This window comes from Octodon degus, unplaced genomic scaffold (assembly GCF_000260255.1).
Source record: "Octodon degus isolate 3935 unplaced genomic scaffold, OctDeg1.0 scaffold00034, whole genome shotgun sequence".
Taxonomy (NCBI): Eukaryota; Metazoa; Chordata; class Mammalia; order Rodentia; family Octodontidae; genus Octodon; species Octodon degus.
Genome location: NW_004524610.1, coordinates 367,803 through 390,411, shown reverse-complemented (window position 1 = coordinate 390,411; position 22,609 = coordinate 367,803).

Here is a 22,609-nt window from a genome sequence, read left to right as displayed (position 1 = left end):
AAGTGAGAGAAGGAGAAAAAAGGAAACGAAGCGTTTGTAAGTGGGGAAGGGAGAGGTGTTGAAGGGAGGATAGTAGATTAGGGAAAGAGAACCAAGTTTGTGATGCACAAGGGGCCGGGGAGATAGCTAAGCAGAATAAGCACTTGCCTGGCAAGTGCAGGGTCCTGTGCTATTTATTGTAGATTCTTTTTTCATTTGGTGTGAATTTCCTGTTTACAAGCTTTGTTGCATTTCAAATGGGCTGTGTCTTCATCATTCAGTTGAATTCTTCACACATTCTAGAGCAATGCTATTTGGTAGAACTTTTGTAATAATGGAAACATCCTAGGTCTGTTCTGTCCGATACGGACGCCAGGTGCATGTGGCTTTTAAGCACACAAGCAAGAGTGGCTGAAAGTTTAATTTTCAATTGTAGTTAGTGAACAGTCACGTGTGGCTGGTGGCTGCCACGCTGCACCGCAGTGACCAGCGGCACTTCTGCCACTTACACTGGGTTTACAAATACTCGGCTTTGTCTTACGTATTTGAAGTATGCACACTATTTTCCCTTCTATCCTGTTTTTTCACACTGCATTTATCCACAGTATTAAAAGAACCTTTATGTTACATATAATTTTTCATTAAAAATAAAATTCTGTGCATAAATTTTGACTGAAATTTCTAGCAATATTTCTTTATGTGAAATCCACATAAAAACAGAAATACTAGGAGGGGTGCAACCCTCTAAGGGCTCTTGTACTGACACTCCAGCAGTCTCCCAGGACGTGCATCTCGGGCTAAGCCGGTGGGAGTCGGCCTCGCCAGACCTTCACAAACTTTGCGTTGGTTTCTTAACACATATTTGATAATTGTATGGTTTAAAAGTTTGCTTTTTTATTTAGCAATCTATTTTTATGTATGCATTAGTCTTCTTGTTTGAGTGATGAATTTAATTTCTTTTGATATTTATTGTGCTCTTCATTTTTCTTACAAATTACAGCATTTCTTAATGTGCTAAAGGTATTTCTGCCAACTTTTCTTTTGATTTCACGTATTACACTAGAAATGACTTCCCAATTTCTGCACCTTTACCTCTGAAATTGTTTTGACAGGGTCTCACTCTGTAGTTCATCCTGGCCTTGAACTGACTATGCAGCCCAGGCTGGCCTCAAACCTGCAGCAGTCTTCCTGCCTCAGCTTCCCAAGTGCTGGGATTTCAGGGGAGTGCCACCACACCCGGTGCTTACATTGTTTTCATGCTTGAAGAGTGAACTGTCCCCATCCTGACCTGAAGCAGATGCGTATATTTCCTTGTAACAAGTAATTTTATATTAATTTTATACCTCAGACGAGAGTCACACAGCATGTGAAGTATAAAAAGCACTTCCGGTTGTCCATCTTCACAAAGCTGCGCCCCGAGGAGCTCATTTGGCGCCTCCCGCTCGGTCAGGAAGGGCCAGGCTAGCCCACCGGAAGGCGCGCTCTGCCTGCTCCGGTTACGTGGGCAGCACACACGCATCCCGCGAACGCGAGGCCCGCGCTCGGGCCCCGGCGTCGCCGCCGCAGGCCTGCCCTCAGCACACTGGCTCAGCGCTGTGGTAGCCTAGCGCTTTTATATCGACCAAGCAAATAAGCTGCCATTTTGCTTTTCTTATTCATATTTCTTAGTTATTACTTCCTGTGTATTCTTCTAGATTGTGATCATTTAAAAAATAATTTTTGTTAGTATATTAAATGTCTAAATTAATTCAGAAACAATAGGAATATTTATGATATCTAGCATACCTGGTCAGATTGATATATCTTTCACTTCAAATTCTTTTTATTGGGGGAGGAGGAATATGCCAGTGCCTGGGCACCAGCATGATTTTTATTTTATTTTATTTAACTATTAACAATTTTGCCTCTTTTTTTTTCATTTTTTAAATTCTTATTCATTTCAATGAGAAAAAAATGAAATAGCAATGCAACACTTTTAAAACAGGTTAGCAGGATGTGTACAGTAATTAATACATTGCATATTGTTGTCTTCAGAGTAGTTATTCAGAAGATAAGATGCAGACCTGACATCTTGTCTGAACGATATTAGTACAAATTTTTATTCTCAGTGAACTAAGAGAAAGTAGCTGTACATCTATCCTAACTCTCTTGTGTATACAAATTTTTTTCTTCCCTTTTTTCACAACAAAACTGCCCTTTATTTACACTTCGTGAAGTTAGTAACGCATGACACTAAGCTACCTAGCAGCTGATAGCTGACCTTAACCAGACAGGACGTCATCTCAGGAGAGAGGTAGCTTGTCTGCTTTAGGCACTGGGCCAAGTCCCACTTACTTGGAAAACCCAAAAAACTCCAAGAAGCTACTACAATTAATACAAATTCAGTAGCACAGCAGGATATAAAGTCAATACCCAAAAGTCAATAGAATTCCTTTACACAGATAACAAACACACTGAAAGAGAAATTAGAGAAATAATACCTTTTACAATAGCACTGCAGGAAATGAAATACTTAGGAATTAATCTAACTAAAGGAGTCAAAGATCTATTCAGGGAAAATTATAGTACTCTGAAAAAAAGAGATTGTAGAGGATTTCAGAAAATGGAAAGATATTCCCTACTCCTGGATAGGAAGAACCAACATTGTGAAGATGGCCATACTCCCAAAATTGTTGTAAAGATTTAATGCGATCCCTATCAAAATACCACTAACATACCTTACAGACCTAGACAAATCATTCCTAAAATTTGGAACCATAAAAAAAAAATATATAATAGCAAAGGCAATCCTGGGCAACAAAGGCAAGGCAGGAGGCATTACAATCCCCGACTTGAAATTATACTACAAAGCTACTGTGATAAAATCAGCATGGGCTTGGCAGGAAAAAAAAAAAAAAAGACCTGAGGATCAATGGAATAGATCATTTCAAATTTTCTTTTTAACCTGTATCTGTATTTTTTTTTCAAACATTTAGCATATTTTTCTTATTGTGACTGCTCTTAAGCATTTCTGCATTTCTTTGGCTGTCCTATTTAAATTTTGTAATTTCTTACATGCTCTGTCTTCCTCAAAGATTGTTCCCACTTAACTTAATGGAAGATTCTTGGAAAATGAAGTTGCACAGAAAGGACCTGAATACCCAGCTCTTCATCTAGCCTGGAAAGGTGCGTGGCAAGGGTCCCTCCCACTGCTGCATACAGTGGGTGCTTCAGAGTACTGGGGCCTTGCTCTTTCCTGGAAATCCAGCTTTGGGAGCTTTTCTTAAGCCCTTGAAGCTCCTACTTTCTCCCCAGGATTTTCACTCACAGCAGATGGTCCAAGCCACTCCTCAGAGAAGCCCAAAACCACCAAGCAGAAGTTACTGCAGCGTCCTGCCACACAACCTGCAAACAGGCTTGCATGTGAATTTGTCTTCATCCCAGCTTCAATGGGAGAGAAAGCCTTCTTAGTGGAAAAATGCTAGGGAGGACACCTCTCCACAGGGAAGTTTTCCTGCTCATCTCCTTGGTGGCCTTGCGCACTCTACTTTCCCTTCGTCCTCTCTTCAGTGTCTGCTGTGCTAGATCTATTTATTTCACCAACATTACAAGATTAGGCTTTCCATTTCTCCAAAATAAATCTCAGATCCTCTTCCAGCCTGTTGCCCTCAACTTCTCTAAATTTTCCACATTTGATGACACTTCTAATCAAACCCAGGTCATTGCTGAAAAGCTTTCCTCGAAGTCATTGTCTTCACTTACCGAAGCCGACAGACCATTTCCAGTCCCCTTGATGATGTTGCATCCCTCTGGCTTGGGACTGCTGGGAGCGCTTCTCTCTCTGGCTCCAGTAACAATACTTTCTCCTCCTCTGCTTCTCAGCTCTCTGAATTCTCCCTGGTCATCTTGCTGACCCTCTTTCTTTCTCTTGTTTTTCCCAAATCTCTTCTGGAACCTCTTATTTACCTCCCCCACACCTTCTTCTCTATTACCATGGCTTCAATTATCATCAACCTGAATCTAAACCCTCTTTTTCTGTTAGATGTCTGCAGCTGCTCACTTCAGATTTACAGTTTCACAAGCTCATCAGATATGACTAGGCCAAATTGAATCATTATCTTTGTATTCTTTCTACCTGTGTCTGTCTCCTCCAATGTTTCCTAGCTAAAATCAGTCAGCTCCTTCCTGAGGGCCACTATCCTGATGCAGGTCTTCTTTTACCCAGTCTGCCCATATGACTTTCCAGGAATCTTTTGGCTTCCTTTGTTGCCATCTCATAGTTGATTTTACATACCAGAGCCAGACTGAATTTGTTTAGTAAAGCTCAAGTCTGAGGACACATTTCCCTTCAGTGATTTTCCTTCGCAGAATTCTTAACTTTAAAAATTGTGCATTGCACAACGCTGCTTACTATATAGATGTATGAATTCTCTGTCTCATTCTACACTGGAGCTATCTTGAATTCCTTTTGTTTATGCATTTTTACAATGTGATGTTACGGGTTTTTGCTTGCATATATAGGAGTTGATGGCATTTGGCAATGTCAGAGACACTTTTGTTTGTCTCACTTTGGGGAAAGGGTTGGTACTACAATCTAGGGCATCCAGGCCAGAAGGGCCATGATGCCACTAAACAGCCAGCATCCCAGGACACTCCCACAGGCAGAACCGTGTGGAACAAAGTGTCCACCTCACTGAAGTGGAGACACTCCGACTATGCTGTTCCATCTGTCAAAACCCCTTCTGCTCTTCTGCTCTGCTCTCCAGTTCTACTTATGCTGGGTCTTTACGTAAATATTATTCCCTATGGAAAACATCCTTAGCACCTAAACTCAGTTTACACTGTGATAACCTTGACAGTCTCTTGTGACGACATATTGAGGGTGTTTCCTGCTATACTACGCCACTTCTGGGTCCCAGGACTAAATGTGCCCATGCACTGCTTTGCCACTCACCGCATACCCTGCATGCCACGTGTGTTAGTTAATATCTTTTTTTTTTATTTTATTTTTTTTTTATTTGAGAGAGAGAGAGAGAGAGAGAGAGAGAGAGAGAGAGAGAGAGTGGTGTGTGTGTGTGGCCAGCTCAGCCCACCAGGGGGCGGGGCTGGCCGGCATGTGGTGCTGGGGGATTGAACCGCGGTCCCTGATGCCTTGCCAAGCTTGCTCCAAGTAGGTGCCCCAGACCACTGAGCCATCTCTCCAGCCCCTAGTTAATATCTTAACTGGAGGCTTTTTTAAAAAATAGAACTTTACTCTGATTTAGCTTACTCTTTGCCAAGCACAAAGCACCTGCTCTCCTTGCCTCGTGGCAATCATTGCTCAAATAACCTGAATATACTGTACTCATATAAGCAGGTCTGCACTGTCACGTGCCCTAAGCAAATAGCCAGTCAATCACCTTAAATACAAATCATCTTTCTAGGGGCTGGGAGATGGCTCAGTAGGGTAAGCGCTTGCCTGGCAAGCACAAGAACCTGAGTTTAATCCCTGGTTCCATCAAAACAAAACAGAAACAAAAAAAATCTTTCTAATTTCAGCTTTGTTATATAAATATTTTATTATTATTTTAACGATGTATTAAATTCTGAGCTGTTAGAAAGCCCTTAAATTGTGTTGTTTTATAGTCATTATCCTAAAAATACATTATTAGCACCACATATTTGCAGAAAACACGTAGTGTGCATACTTACCTAGAATATTTTAACTTCTTAGCTAAATTTCCTACCAAATATGTTGTATACTCTTCTAAGAGGCGCAAGCAGTCTTGGAAACATCACCTTCTGCTCTGTGAAGAAAGCTTTCTGACCAACCCCAAGCAGGCTGATACTCATGAGGGCTCCCGCGCCACCTCCCAGGGCGAGCACCTGAGCAATTGCTTGCCTCCCCACTGACCTGATGCCCAGTGAACCAGAGTGTATTTCTAAGTCAATATTTTTGCAGTTTCACAATTGTTTATCTAATAAAATGCTATTATTCCATTGATAAAAGAAGCAATCTAAAGGAGTTTATTTATGTAATTACCCATTAACTACTAAAAGTACTGGAAAATTGATTATTTCAGGAGAATTTTATTATTTCTTTAAGGTAACATATTTTGCATTACTTAATCAAACAAATATAGTACACCTTACCATTAGAAAAAAAAAATATATATATATATAGAGAGAGAGAGATTTACCAGGCAACACACTGTCATGTGCCCTGTGCTCTCTGGCACCTCCTTTTAATGATTAGTTAAGTTGAGGATAATGAAAGCCTTATCATGTGCCTAATTAGCCATGCAGTCCCTAATGGTAGTGTAACTCATTTAGATAAAGTCAGTTTGCTGATCTATTCCTTAAAGGGGGTGGGGTGTCCAGGGAGAGTGGGAGGAGGAGGGGAGAAGAGAGAGAGAACAAAATAGCAAGCCATAGCATGACAGAGCACTGGTGCTTCTTGGCACCTGTCAGTGTTTTTGTCCAAATAGGTATATTCCAAAAGCTAATTTTTCTATATCCTTAAGTTAGACTTTTGCTTCTATTCCAATGGAGACTTCTTAAATCAATAGCCGTCTTTCTTTTCATTCTCCTTAAATGTCTATTAGATAAGGGCAGCTAAAAACTCATCATTTCTGGTTAGCTGGAAACTGTTTGGTAGGTCCACATAAAGATCCATCAGTGGCCTTGAGTCTAACTGATCTGTATTTGAAATCCTCAGTCATGTTACTGAACCCTAACAAACAACATTTATGTCACTGCTTGTCACCAGGGTGGATTAGCAGGTGTTGTGGAATACATAAGACAAATATGGAAGACACAAAATAGAGAAGAAAATGCTGCTTACCTCATTCTTCAGCTTGCTCCCAGAAAACCTTAAAAATTAGTATACTTTCTATTAGTTCCAGAAAATAAATCACAGTTATTTCATTCAAGGAAATGAAGAGGACTTAAAAACACAGTAACTTCATACCACACTTAGTTTTTAAAAAGCTAAGCACCTTTTCAGCTTTCTAAAGAAAAAGTCCTATAGGGGAAAGTGAAATGAAAACTACTTAGGAAAAAAGGCAAGAGTTCTTGCGAGCAAAGAACACAGAATAGCAAACTCTTGTGTGTTGCAGCCTGCAACTCCATTCTGTAGTGGACAGCAGTTAGAAGATATTCCTACGTCCTTATAGATTTGGATTTATTTTCATATTACTCAGGAAACTAAACTCTTTCCACAAGATAGTTTACTTTTAAAAGTAGTTTCTTCTTTTAATAACAGACTAATTCTTGGTAAATCATACCACTAGACAATCCCAGATGTAGTTGTAATTATCCCTCATATCAGCATTTTTAAAATGATGGTATAGATCACTGATCCAGTTGGTTTTCATCTCACTGATTAATAACTTCCTTCTGATTGCTAATGACAGCATGGAGCTATGTGTTCTTTGTATTTAGTTACATTTTTCTCCACACAGAGACCCACACAGGCCAGTGGCTTCATTCACTGAGGTGAGATTCCGCTCAGAGTATATGTGGATAACTATTATTATAATAGACTCATCTTGGTAAAACACTAGTCAAACAGATAAATCTTTAAAATATGGTTTAGAAAAGGGCATTTTTCCTGCCTCTATTTTATTGAATCCATCCTTCAATCTACTCAGCCTCATGAGTACACACCACTGTAAGGGAAATTTTTGTTCCCTCAATTTCTCCTATTCATCTCTCTGGTATGCTCAGTTCACCAACGATTCTCATTATTACAAACTATACAAATGAACTACTACTCCTACTAGACTGTGAACTATAAATGTCAACACAAAGTTGATGGCAAGGCTATATAGTTAAAGAAAACTTTTTCATAAGCAAAATGAAAAGGCCATTTGAACAGCAGATGCCATGCATGTTTGAGGAGATGCAGAAAATGTGGCTTGAGTGTGCTGGGGCGCTACCTTGTGAGGCCCTTTCCGGAGTAAACGGAGTGGTAATAGGCACTGCTTTCTTTGATGCCGATCCCATAGTAGTGATACCTAGGGCAGGGACAGGAACAATGCTGTGTAAGTGAAGGAGTCTTTCAAGGAAAAACAGCGTCAGGTGTAACTAAAATAAACACAGTTCTTCCCATTGACTTTCATCCAAACTCAGAAAAGATGAAATAAGAGAGAACAAGCAGATTCCCCGTGCACTCGGGGCTCACTGTTTAACATGTCATTCTTGGCACCACCATCTAAATCCAGAGGGATGAAGCAGTGAGGGATCTGAATCTCAAGAGTCTTTTCTGACCACAAAAGTAAAGCAGGAATTGGCCCGGTGCTCCCACCTCAAGCATTTACAAAATGGGAGTCAGCAACCAAATGCCCAAACATTTAGAAAGTATGAAGTCAACACAGTGCTAGGTAAGGTAGTCTTGTCCTCTGACATTGACAGTTCGCCTCCGTCAGAATCAGGTAGCAGGTGTGAATTCAGAATGTTCAGACTCGGGGTCCTGTGGGAGCCTGGTGGGTGAACACCAGCCCTCCCTGGCCCTCAGCACTCCACCCTTGCTCACTATGAGGGGGCTGCCCTCACAACCAGACCCCACCCATCCATGCTGCCCCCAAAGCAACTTTCTCCAGACCACCCAGTCTGCTGTGCCCACCTCTGCAGACCAGCTGGGACCTCCCCACAACGGTCAAAGGAGCTGGGCTGGGCTGTTTGAAGGGGATTTTTCAGAGTCCAGGGGCCTCAAGGGCGATGTGGCCTTTGGTGGCCACACTGAGGCAGGCCACAGGCTCTTTCTCCCTGATGAAGGGGCCCGGGATAGGCCCTGAAAAGCAAGAGCCAGCGATGAAGTCTCACTTGTTAGGTTGCAAAGCCACCTGTATTGCCTCAGCGGCATTTGAGTTGGAGTGTTTTAAAATACATGTAATAAGGAATATTTTCAAAGAGTTGTCATATTTGAGAAATGACAGTGTGCAGTGATCATAGTAAATGAACATTTTCATATTTGTGGCAGACCAAAAGAAGTTTCCAAGTTCTCAATTTTGACAGAAGGAGGACAGTCTATAACCTATGGCACAACTGCTTTGTTTTTACAACACACATCAAAAGTTCATGCGTGTGAAGGAAAAGAACTTCTAACATGTACCAAAACAGAGAAAAATGAATGAAATATGAACCCGATGGAAACTAACACGGAAGTGATGTGTCTCTAATTTGAAACTGAAAGAAGGAAGCTTAAGTCATAAAGACCTCACCAAAAAAAGACAAGGGACACACTTAAGACTAGAACAAATTAGCAGATTTAAGTGATACTCAGACAAGTATAGTAGTAGGATTAGAATTAATGCTCATTAGAACTCGCAGTATCTCATCCTTTGTTGGATCTTAGAGCAAGAGACCAAAGGCAATATTTACAGAGGAGATAAGACAAGTAATACCCGAGGACAAGAGGCTGCATCACAAGGAGAAGATACTGCAATTTTCCATTCTTTTGCAGAGCTTGCTATTTTTCTATAAATTTTAAACTGTAAATAGCTACAATTTAGTCACTTACTACAGCAATATATGTGAAGCATTGTTTTTATTTTGGTAAGTTTCTTTTATTATAAGTTCTATCTTTTGTTTCTAATTCATTTTCCTGTATGCAAATAACATCATAGTTAAGTGGTTTACTATGCAAACCAAGAAGAAACAGTGTTACCTTCACAGGAAGTGAATAAAAACCCTAAGTCAAAAGGGTGATCTTGAGTTCAATAACCATAGAATGCACACATCTGGCTCATGTGCCAGTTGTCAGCATAACAGCGGAGAAAACAGATAAGGACATCCACTCAGAAACCTGCTGTGAAGTATCACTCCAACCTGAGCCAGCGGCTCCCTACTGTGGAGCAGTAACACAACCACCAGGGCAGAGGCAGTTCCTAAGACAACACAATGGTCACATCTTTAAAATTTGTAACATCCTCCAGGGCCCAGTATATATTGGCTAATATGGATTTTCTTTTTTTTATTCTCAATTTTTTTTTTTTTTTTTTTTTTTTTTTTTTTTTTTCCGAATTGGGGATTGAACTCAGGCCCTTACACTTGCCAGGCAAGCACTTATTCTACTAAGCCATCTTCCTGGCCCCAATACTCTCAATTTTTTTTTTTTTTTTTTTCCGAATTGGGGATTGAACTCAGGCCCTTGCACTTGCCAGGGAAGTGCTTATTCCACTGAGCCATCTCCCTGGCCCATACTCTCAATTTTTTTTTTTTTTTCCGGAACCGGTGTTTGAACTCAGACCCTTAGCGCTTGCCAGGCAAGTGCTTATTCTACTGAGCCATCCCCTGACACAATACTCTCGATTTTTAAAGAAAGAATTTTTCAGTACAAAATTTACTTGCTCCATTGTTTTGCAAAATAATTCTGTTGCTTATCTCCCCAGCTCCCCTTTCTGAACACTGGGACAGAATTTTTTACAAGCAGAAGTATTTAATGCCTCTAATTACATTCTGAGCCAAGATTTTATATTTACCATAGACAGTTCTTTTAAAGAAATGTCTGTTTTTTAAAATGTATTTAGCACAGGGTCTACAGGGCCTCACTATGTATATCGGACTTGTATTGATCCTCCTCTGTTTAGCCTCCTGAGTGCTGGGATTACAGGTGCTTACTACCAGGCCCAGTCTCAATCGCCTTCTCAATGCGCCTCGGGGACTAGGCTGGCACATCACACCTAGGATAGAACCCCGGACACTACATTCTGCGTAAGCAGGCACTTTAGTCCGCTGAGCTATCTGGCTGGCCCAATGTGTATGTTTTATTTGTGGTTCAGATGCCAATGGCACTGTGAGCAGGACCCCAAGAAAGTGACCCAGTCAGCTACACTGGACTACACAGCTGGGAAGCACCATGTTCTCCCTGCAGCGATGCCCCCTTCTGCTGGAGGTTGAGGAATCAGAGCCGGTCCTTTCCATGCAGCCTGAGTAGTAACAATGCAAATGGAAGCAAGGAGGCCCTGGAAAAGGACACTCTTTCCTGCAACATATTCTGTGCTCACTGTGGCTGGACAGTGAGAATCGAAGACAGTCAGAAAAGACTCTCCATCCTACAGCAGTGGACAGACTTGTGGAGCAGAAAAGCATGAAGAAAAAGAGCTGCAATCAGAGTTAATGTGTGGTTGGAATAAAGACAGTCTTTTTAATAAATGGTGCTGGAAAAGTTCCTTTCCACATGCCAAAGACTAAAACTAGACTCATGTCAGTCACCATGCACTAAACTAAAATCAAAGTGGATCAAAGATCCAAATATTAGGGGCCAGGGAGATGGTTCAGTAGAATAAGCACTTCCCTGGCAAGCACAAGGGCTTGAGTTCAATCCCTGAGTTTAAAAAAAAAAAAAAAAAAAATCTAAATAGTAAAGCAGAAACATTAAATGTGCTGGAAGAGAGAATAAGTCACCCCCTTGAAGACATAAGTGTAGTCAAAGACCATAAACAAAAGCCAAATAGCACAGAAATAATACAAAAAAATCAATAGCAGGGGTCTCATCTTATCTGTTTTGCACAACAAAAGAAATCAACAGAGTGAAAAGACAACCCATCAAGTGGGGAAAAAAAAATTCAGCTAGTTGTTCTTTAGACAAAGGACTTAGATCTAGAACATATAAAGAACTGAAAAACTAGACCCTCCAAATTTAAAGACCCAGTGCAAAAATGGGCAGCTGAGATGAATAGACATTTCTCAGATGAAGAAGTAGAAACAGAAAATATATGAAAAAAATGTTCAACATCACTGGTTATTAGAGAGATGCAAATTAAACAACACTGAGATTCGATTTCACTCCAGAAAGAATGGCTTTTTTTTTTTTTTTGGTGGAACCAGGAAGAAAGGCCCTTATTAAGAACTCAACCACTAACAAATGCCAGAGGGGCTGTGGAGAGAAATGAACTTCCACTGTTGGTAGAGGTGTGCACTGATGCAACCACTGTGGAAATCAGTACAGAGAGTCCGCAGAAAACTAGAATTAGGAGCCCTATTTGACCCAGGTAGTCCCCTTCTGGATATCTTCCTGGAAGAATTTAACACACCCCACCACAGCAACATATTGCACCCATATTTATAGCAGTACAGTTTGTAATAACCAAATCCTGGAAACTACCTAAGTGCCCATCAGCTGAGGAATGTATGAAAAAGTTGTGTTTTTCTATATAGTGCAGCACTGCTCTGCCACAAAGAAGATAAATTTGAGGCATTTCTAGGTAAACGGATGCAATTTGAGACCATACTCTTAAGTGAAATAAGCCCGACTCATATGTAAATATTGTATTGGCTCCTTGGTGTAAAAAACTGAAAGAGTGAATAAGCAAAATGTATAATAGATGTTTTAGAATGGAAGAAATTGTTCAAAAGGAAAGAACTAGGGTGGGTGAAGAGGGAAGGAAGGGAAAAAGATAAAATGAAAACGAAGTTTTGGAAATAGGAGAGGGAGGCGGGTTGAAAGGAGGAGGGGACTGGGAGAAAAGGAATCAAAATATGATATGTATGGCTACGAATTCCCGTGATGAATATGATCACTATGTATATCTAAAATATACTAGTAAACTGAATTTTTAAAAAGTAATAAAGTTCCCTAACTCTGGTAAACAAAATTAATTTGCTGAAATTGAAGCAGTAATAGTAGATAATAATAGAAACACTTAGGCCAGCAAAATAGCTCAGTGGATTAAAGGCGCAGGGGTGGGAGATTTAATCCCCGGGCCTTACAAGCCGGCCCACCCCCAGGGTGCGCTGAGATAGTGATTGAGACACAGGCCATTAATCTCAGCACCTGAGAGGCTGTAAACAAGAGGATCAGTATGAGTCTGATCTAGTAGTAAAACCCTGAACACCCTGTAGACCCTGCCCTAAGAAAATACAAAAAAAAAAAAAATAGTTGTCATTTATCAAACAACTATTACACACAAAGAATTGTATGTATACATTTATAACCTACAATTATACTATTAGTTCACTATCAAAACAATGGTTCAAAACTTAAGTAATTCATTAAAAAAGATGAGGAATAGAGGCAAAATTCAAACCCACAGCGTCACAGAACTTGTTCAACAGACCATGTTACTTCCTAGAACAAGGGAGAGGATATGCTGCGTCTAGTAACTCAAGATTCTTGCACCTGGAAGCTCTTCGGAAAAGCGCAGTCCGAAAGCGTTCTTAGGGGTGCACACCCTCCCTTCTAGTCCCCTGGGTCATGCATCCTAAGCATGGGTAACTGACAAAAATGATCAAAGCCGGCACCGTTTATGGTGTGACTCATAGCCGACACACCCTAAATAAACAAAGCCTCCCTCTACAGTGTAAGCTCCATATGCAAGAAGTCAGTAGCTTTGTTGGACAGCTGAATGAATAACGAGAAAGTTAAAAATAGCACTACGTCACCAAGGAAACTATGAAAATGTTTCATGAAGAGCATATTATTGGGGAACCACCCACTCGGGCCCCCCTCCTCTCCCTCTCTTGGACAGGGCCTTTCTTTCTCTCAATAAATATATTCTGCCTATAAAAAAGAGCATATTATCACATAGTCATCATCAGCATAATTTAAAAAATGGTAGGGATCAAAGATTCTCTTATCTTGGTGGTACAAGAAATCTCTCCAATCCTTCAGTTTATGCCCTATATGAATTTATGTAGCACCACCAGGATTGCTTGCTCTCCATAGACAGCTTTCTTCCTCGGCACCACAGTTCCAGAAACCTCCTCCGGCACCGCCCTTCTTCTCGCGTCTGTTTCCTGTCTGTCCCCACATGCGACGGTCACCCAGTCTCTGTGCCCTGTGCGCTCCTCCAGCCAACCTTCTCAGGCAACCTTCTGCTTGGATGAGAACTACATGTGTTGGCGCACTTCCCTGCTCAGCTCTAACATCGGGAGGGAGAAAACTTTATCTTTCCTTTATTATATTCCCCACTAGAAATTACAGAAAAGAAAATGCCTCAAACTTTTACTAGATGAGTCAATGTGTTTTTCTAAGAATTTAGGAGCTAACAAAACACAATTAAAAAAATTAGGGCAGGGTCTACAGCGTGTACATGGTCTCACTGCGTAGATATGACTCAGTGATCCTCCTGTTTACAGCCTCTCAAGCGCTGGGATTACAGGCGCACCCCACCATGCCCAGTCTCAATCACCATCTCAGGGCACCCCAGGGGCAGGGCTGGCACAGCAGGCCTGGGGATTGAACTCCCAGCCCCTGCGTCTACCTAAGCAGGCGCTTTAATCCGCTGAGCTCTTTGGCTGGCCCCACAATTTCTAAAGTCAGTAATTTTTACATAAATACCACTTAACACTGCATTTCCACATTACCAGTAAAATACTGGGGTGCAGCAGATGTCATATACCTAAATAACGTATAAAAAGCATTAAATCACCATAATTAGGTTAAAAGACCATTGCTAAAAGTACAAATTTCAGTATTTTGCAATGACCATTTTAGTGTTTTAGCATATTTCGTACCTAGCTCCTTCTGTAGCCAATAAAATCATCTTAGCCTCTAGTCTTTCTTTCAGTCCAGCTAGGTACATGTTACCATCACTGAGAAGATTTAGTGTCTTTCAGAGCAAAGAAGAGATGATAAATGAGCTGTGCTGCCTTTCCTCCATGACAAGTAAGCCCCAGAAAGCCAGGAAGGTCACACAGAGCACACAGGGATTCTGCAGCTCCCTTGCAACATTTTGTAGTTAGCACTATGTTGTTGTCAGCTGATTTCCCTGAAAGTAAGTCCTGCTAAGAAATATTTTTCAGACATATTCTGACCTGACAAGAACAAATGCTAGCTCTTCTTAAATAAAAAGTGACATTTGTTCACCATGGGACAACCGGCTGTTTCACTGTCCCTCTACCTGATACTTGACGCAGAAATGAAGATTCCCACACACTTCCAAGTTCTTTCTCACTAGCTGAGGGGTTTTTTTTCCACCAGGGATCGAATTCAGGACCTTGTACTTGCCAGGCACGTGCATGTGCTGCTGAGCTATCTCCCAGGCCTTCTCTCTAGGTGATTGTTATTGTTTTTTATTACAGGGGTATATTTTCAACAATTTTTTTTAAATCCTGAGTATTATTAGCTAAGTTCTTCAAGAAAATGTTTCTCTGTGAAAGCGACCTTTCTAGGTATCTAATGAAACTGTGTTCCTTCATTCTCACCAACTCTCCCCAGCTCTGTATCTTATATCAAGCGATGGATCACATTTATAACTTATGCATATGTAAGAATAATTAATTAATTCTATGTCCACATTTAAAAGTGAACGTTATAAAATATCAGAGATTTTAATAGGACAAATACAATTCTTGCAGTTCTTTCATACAACTAAAATATTTACATTGTGTCTAATACTTTTCTTCGTTGTTGGTCCGTTTATACCTGCACTGCATCTCTTCCTTTCCATTTCGGTCCTCATGTAGAATCTGTGAAGCATATGTTCCCTGAGCGAAGAGCCCTGAGGTTAGTTTACACTGCAGAAATGATAACTGATAAGGAAATGATGGGATTAAGCTGGCCAGGGAGTTGCAATAACTTGCTATGATAAGAGCAGCTGCCATATCAGTTTCATTAACCCTCCAAATCACCACTAATAAATACGATGATAGTTTTTGTCCATCATGTCTGAAAACCAAGATTTGGTTGCTCAAAGCCTACAAAAAATTAAAGTGTAGTGAAATCGAACAGTCTCCTCTGTGTGTGAAGCCCATCTTTGGCCTCCAATATATTCCTTCTGACTTCTTCCCAGGCAGGAATAAGCAAAGAAAAAAACCAGGCTCTTCACGGACCTCTGTGCCCAGGACCCGGCTACCCCTGAGCTGCTCCTGAAAGTCTTATTACACAACTGGTATTGATAATGCAAAGCATTTTTCCCTTACCTGAAAGTTCTTTGGATCTCAAAAAATTTTCAAAGCATTAGCCATATTAATACAAATGAGTTGGTTATTCCTGATGTTGTATTAATTAGCATGAAATATTCAAGAATTACTCTGATAGTACTGTACCTATAAAATTTGCTTCATTTTTGAACACCAAATTTTAAGATATTACAGAGAGTAAGATCAGGTGTACAGAGCTGCCAGCATTAATGGCAAGCAAAATGGAAAACAGAAGAAACAAGGAATTAAGTTGTGTACTGTACACATACTGACTCCCCAGGCAGAACGTAGTCACCATGTACTGCAAACGTGCCAATAAAAATTAAAAATTGAAGAAAAGTAAGAAAACTGAAAATGAGGCAGGTGTGCTGTAACCTGAAGTTCCCTGGTCACATCTGTTAACCTCTGGACGGTTTTCCCATAAACACTGGCAGCAGTAGTTTCCTATGCAAAGTGTAAACTTGTGCCCAGGACAAAACCATTCTTTTTCCAATTGTGTCTAATCTTGACAGCAGATGATGTAGGGACCTACACAATGTTTACATACACTTGGCTTTTAAAGTCTTTACAGGGTTTGGAAATGGACACAAATTCAGTCCTCTGGAGATGCTACAAATCCGCCCTCTGTTACATAGATCAGTGTTTTCTGCATTTGGGATTTCCTATGTGGATTAGTGAGTTTTGGGGAATGACCTTGCTCCATGAGCCCTAAGACACTCAGAGTCAGGGTTGGTGTTTTCTTTTCTTTTCTTTTTTTTTTTTTTTTGTATTTGGTACAGGGTCTGCAGGATCTACAGGGTCTCACCACGTAGATCGACTCATAGTGATTCTCCTGCATTCAGCCTCCCAAGCGTGGGATTACAGGAGTGCACCAGCATGCCCAGTCTCAATCTCTGTCTCAGTGCGCCCTGGGGATGGAGGCAGGGCCAGCACAGCATGCCGTGGATGGAACCACTGTGCTCTGTCTAAGCAGCCTCTTCAGTCTGCTGAGCTATCAGGCTGGCCCTCTGAAGTCAGTTTTAGAGACAATGAGGCTCTCTTGTCCCAATACACAAGTTTTTAAATTAATCATAATCCAAAATAAATTCTGTGTGCCAAGCCCAAGTGGAATGACTGGACATGCTGCATCCTATAAAAAGCTGGCAAAAGTTGAAAACCTGTTTTTAACCATCCCCAAAACAGTTACGTAATATTAATATATTTTAATATACCACCTAACAAATTTAGAATAAATGAATAATTTTAAAAATATTTAGTAATAGCTTCCTTAGGGTTATTAGATGTTATCGCAACAACAAAATAAGTTTTACAAAGTGGGGAGAAATTATGATTTCCTGATTCTCCAAGATATGCTTACTTCATCTATAATTCTGTTTCATTCAGTTTTTATATTCTATAGACATAAAAATATTTTCCATATAATATAAATTTATAATATATTAAACAGCCATTGCATGATGCTTGTAAGATATAAAATAATGCTTAGACAAAAATTGAAAAGCAAAAAGTAAAACTGCATTGATATTGCAAATGTACATCTATGTAAGACATAAATATCTATGAAATTAATGATTGAGGCTTAATAAAATATTGTTCACCTTTTGAGGAATAACTTAATATAATAAAATCTAAGAACATCAGCTCACTAAGAAATCTTAACAAAACCTGTACTTCTGGACTCACAAGTTCCACCCAGCAGTTGGCGTGCTGAGGGGACTGCCATCAGAGAGTGGCCTCGTGCTTGCCTAGACGAACCTTCGCGTAAGCGGCAGCACTGGGACTGCGCAGCACCTTTGGCCAGGAGCTAGTGAGCACCCTGCAAACCTCAGTCTCCTCAGGAATCCCAGTCTTATGTCCTTACTGGAAAGACTGGAGACAATGAACGCTCGTGTACACACGCGCGTCGTATTCAATAAACAGAAACTTTTGATTGTATTACCAAGTTTTTGTATATTCAGTAACTAATTTCTATTATTCCGAATAGTGAGGTAGGAAACATTTGCTCTTTCATTCATTCCCATACTTTTCCCATTTAATTTTCACAACAATCAGAGGAAACATCATATGCCAATTTGCTGATGAAAAGTGGCAGTATACTGCCATCGACGAGAGCGTGAGATCACACCTAAACTGGCCACATCGTAAGCCCTATCCTCCTGACTACTAGACTATGTCACCTTTTAATGTACTATCCCCAAAGCAAAGCCCTATCTCTTAGAAATAAAGTCAGGAAAATCACCCAGCTAAAAGTAATCACATCAAAACATTACCATTTACAAGACTTGTAAGTTCTACATCTTGGTCTATCAAAGAACAGTTTAGGTAAGGAAATCTGTTTTATAAAAATACCAAAAATGTGCTAACCATATCATAAAAAGCAAACAGCCTACCATCAGTAAGGCAGGAGAACAACTGTTAAGGCTTTGACCCTAGTCACACCTGGGGCCCTCAGATACCCAAATCAATTGCCCGGAGTCACCAAATGTTGTTCTGTCAACCAGAGCACTAAAGCCTGATGTCACAATGGGCAGGCAGGGTTAATGATTCATCCCTAATCCTCCAGGCTCCTTCCAGGATTAATTGGCTTTCTCAGCAGCCTGCAGGCCTCCTCCTGGATCTTGTGGACAGGATTTCTCTGCATTGCTTTGCCTCTCTCCCCCATCTTTCTACTTCAAATACTGTCTGTTCTCTCTCAACTTATGCAACTCAGTAGGAATCAAATGTAGTAGAACTAATAAAGCTACACTGAATCAATTTTGAAATCAACTGACCTGGTTAGAAGAAATCAATTTTATCTGTTTCAATCTGCTTTATTTCTCTTTCTCAAGCCACAATACTGTTAACACTAGTTGAAATCAGTTAAGCAAATACTAATTGATAATCTATTATGTATAGGCATCAGAAAGAACATAAAAGTGAATGAGACAAAATCTAGCTCCTTGGAATGATCACTATCTGCTTAGGGGATGAGACAATGCCTCTTCAAGATGGGCACCAACAGAGGGCTCTGAGGGTACAAGCAGCCAACAGTAAGCCAACAGATGCACAAATAAGCAAAAAAGAGCATTCCCAAGACACTCTTCCAGAGGGTAAGATTTCAATGGATATGTATGGGAAAGAACTTCTTGTGGGTGGGACTGAGGGGTTGAACAGGAGCAATAAACGACAGCTGGGGTAGAGAAAAAGGTACCAGGCAGTAAGCCAACAGAATATAGGTTACATGCACACCAGCGAAAAGTAAATGGTGAGACATAAAATGGGTCAGAATGGAATTATAAGGGCTGGCCAAATAGCTCAGCAGATTAAAACATCTGCTTAGGCAGAGCAAAGCACAGCAGCTGGGGTTCGATCCCCACCGTGCCATGCTGGCTCCACCCCCAGGGCACACTGAGAGGGCAACTGAGACTGGGCATGGTGGCCACACACCTGTAATCCCAGCTCTTTGGGAGGCTGAACACAGGTGGATCACTAGGAGTATTAGATCTGTGTAGTGAGACCCTGTAGACCCTTACTGAGAGAGAGAGAGAGAGAGAGAGAGAGAGAGAGAGAGAGAGAGAGAGAGAGAGAATGAAAATGAGAATGGAATCATAGTGGAGCTGACAAGGTAGAAAAAGTTCACACCCAATAGTAGAAATTATGGGCAAGTTTCTAACATGAGAGAAACACTATCAGACCTGAACATTAGAAAGTTGGTTTGGAAAAGTTCTGAATAGGACAGAAGACAGTCAGGGTCTGCCAATGACACTGGGACAAGAGAGACAAATTCAAGAGAAGCCAAACACAGGACCAACATATTACAAGGAATTAAAGAAAGCAGCCTCTAAATATGCCCAGATACCGTGAGCCCTGGACACATGAAATGTGACTAGGAAGTGACATGTGCTTAAATGCAAAACACACAGGGCTCTAAAAGCTTAGCGTGGAAAGAAATGCCAGATATCCTCTTCACAGTTGCGTACTGACTATACGGCAAGATGACAGTGTTTAGACATGTCTGATAAATTAACTTCACCTCTTCCTTTTCACTTTTTAAGTTTGTGCCTAGAAGATATTTTTTGAACAGGATATGAGGAGGCTGTGTTGTGTTTCTGCTGGTCAGCACTGGGCTGGGCATTAGAGCAGGACACAGTGAAGAAATGAGAAAAGCCACAGGGAAAGGAGGACTGGGTGGTGCTGCACGACCACTAGCAGAGACCAGATCTTCTGTGTCCATCACCTGCGGAGTGTATTAGCAACAGCAGCAGCAAATAAATGGTGGAAATACACACTGTTTTGTGCAGTGAAGGAGCAGAGTGAAACAGAAAATGCAGTAAGTGGCAGAGGGTGTGGGCTGGTGCTTCTCTTTCAAGAACTAGCAAAGACAGGATCGCAGGATAAATCCTGAGGGCATTTCACTGGCCTTCTCAGACCCAAAAGCTACAACTCTTGTTGCACAGGTCCTGCTTTACCTTGGTCTTAACCATCCAGTAGAAAAGTATGAAGACGAAATATAGGAAGTAAAGCCATGCTGTTATGTTGAGCTGTGGGGGACTCAGGTCAATAATTTCTGACATTGCCAGTTAAACAGAAGACCCAATGCTATTATGGGCTGCTGGCCTCTTTTAGAATATTTTGCTGAGTTTACACACCTATAATATTCAATAACGGAACTTAGAAAAAATGGGGTATACAGATGAATGTCCATTTTGTATCTGTGCATTCAAAGTGGTTAGGATAGATGTATAATTGCATTCTCTTAATGAATAGAATGATTTGCTCTAATGGTGTTTGTACATAGGATCTCAAGTAAACATCTTTTACAGCAATTAACCAGTAAGAAGAATATATACAGTGTGTTATTTGTTGAAACTGTACTTCCGATTTGATTTGAAACTGTCTCATTGCTATCTGTTTATCAATAAAATTTTGAAAAAAAAAATAAAACTGAAGAAAAAAAAAAGAACTAGCAAAGAGAGGAGCAGTAACTAGAAGAGACGCTGAAGATACCAACGAGGAAAACAGGGGATGGCTTGTTTGATGTTCATATTCACATTAAAAGATGAGCAAAGATGTCAACCATGCAGATCATTTGTCTTGAGGGGAGAAGGGGGCAATTAAGACCAAATTATCTGGAAACTGGAAGAAGCGGCCAGTGTGCTGAACCCCTTCTGTCTCTCACACCTTCTGCGCTGGCACAGCCTTGCCCTGTGGGTGTTGAGGACTCAGCATGGCCACGTTTCTCCTTCTATGTCCACTTTCATGAAACTTGTGCCTTTGATAATAACTTCAAGATTGTGAAAATGAAGGGGCTGGGGAGATGGCTCAGTGGAATAAGTGTTTCCCTGGCAAGCACAAGGGCCTGAGTTCAATTCCCAGTTCAAAAAAAAAAAAAAAAGAAAAAAGAAAAAAGAAAATGACTCACTTATATTAGTAAATAGAATAACATGATGCTTCTTTGTAATTTTTTAAAAAAATATTATTCTGAAATCGCTTTTTTAAGTTCTTACAATTGGTAAAAGTCTACTTCATTTAGAAGAAAATACCTGGTTCTGCTCACTGACACATACAATATTTATTTTAAATCCTCAGCATAAGGAGGGAATCTACTGTTCAACCACATATCTTACTTTGAATGGCCCCTTGTTCCAAGTCGTCGTGTTGTTAAGAGAGGGAATTTCTGGCGAATTGTCTAAAAAAAAAAAAAAAAAAAAAAAAAAAAAAGATAATTACCTTACTAATGCAAGCCACTCATAACTAGTTAATCTGAGAAAGGAAATGTTGAATTCCAGGAAACTGCTAAGTGGAGCCTTATACCCAGGGCAAGCACATCAGCAGAGGGGGGTATTTTGGTTGGCATTCTGGGCTCCCGTATCTCGGCCAAGCAAATGCTCCTCGTCGTGCTTTGCTTGATGTCACTACTGAGACAGTGTGTGGAGAAAGAAGATGTGAGTGTGTTCGTAACAGTCCCATCCATCTGAAGCTTCACTTGTGACTAAACACCCATATCCAGCCCTAAAAGAACTCGTAGGTTTTATGATGCCCACCCATAAACTCAAGGGATTCCCTAGCAAACTTTATGTCTTTCCTGGGGCTGGGTCTACAACTTCTACAGGATTTTTAAGGTGTATCCAAGACCCCAATTGAGAATTATTTCTGTAAAATACATGCACAAAATGGTAACATTCACACAGATGTTGTAAACTGCCTTCACCAAAGTCCTCAGTTCACAACGTGAGTGAGCCATGGCTCACAGAGACCAAGCACCTGGCAGGAAGTCTCACAGCTAGCTGGGTCACGGTTAGAACCCAGGGCACTTGGTCGCCATGTGCCACATTACACTGCATCTGTAACAGTCTTCAAAGTAAAGAAATTCGTTGAAAACTGGAAACCTAGGTCACAGCATTCATTATTTTCTGGCTAAGTAGGCCTTCTGCATGTTAGAATTTGGATTTCTGTTTGTACAAGATGCAGTATTTGAGTTCCGAGCTTCTTACAGATTCTTGGCATGACCTTGATTCTCAATGAATCATGACAAGGATTTGAAAGACAGGGCTTCCCAAAACAGGTGAATATTATTTCCTGAGCCTCAAAATACCAACATATAAAAATATAGTAGTGCCAGTCAGTAGAATCCCATACACTGTGGGTGAAAAAGAATTATCTTATTTTATTTATGTATTTAGGACAGGATCTACAGGGTCTCACTCCATAGATCAGACTTGTAGTGATTCTTCTGTTTTCAGCCTCCCAAGTGCTGGGATTACAGGCGTGCCACCACACTGTCTCAATCGCCATCTCAGCGCGCCCTAGGGGCGGGGCTGGCAAA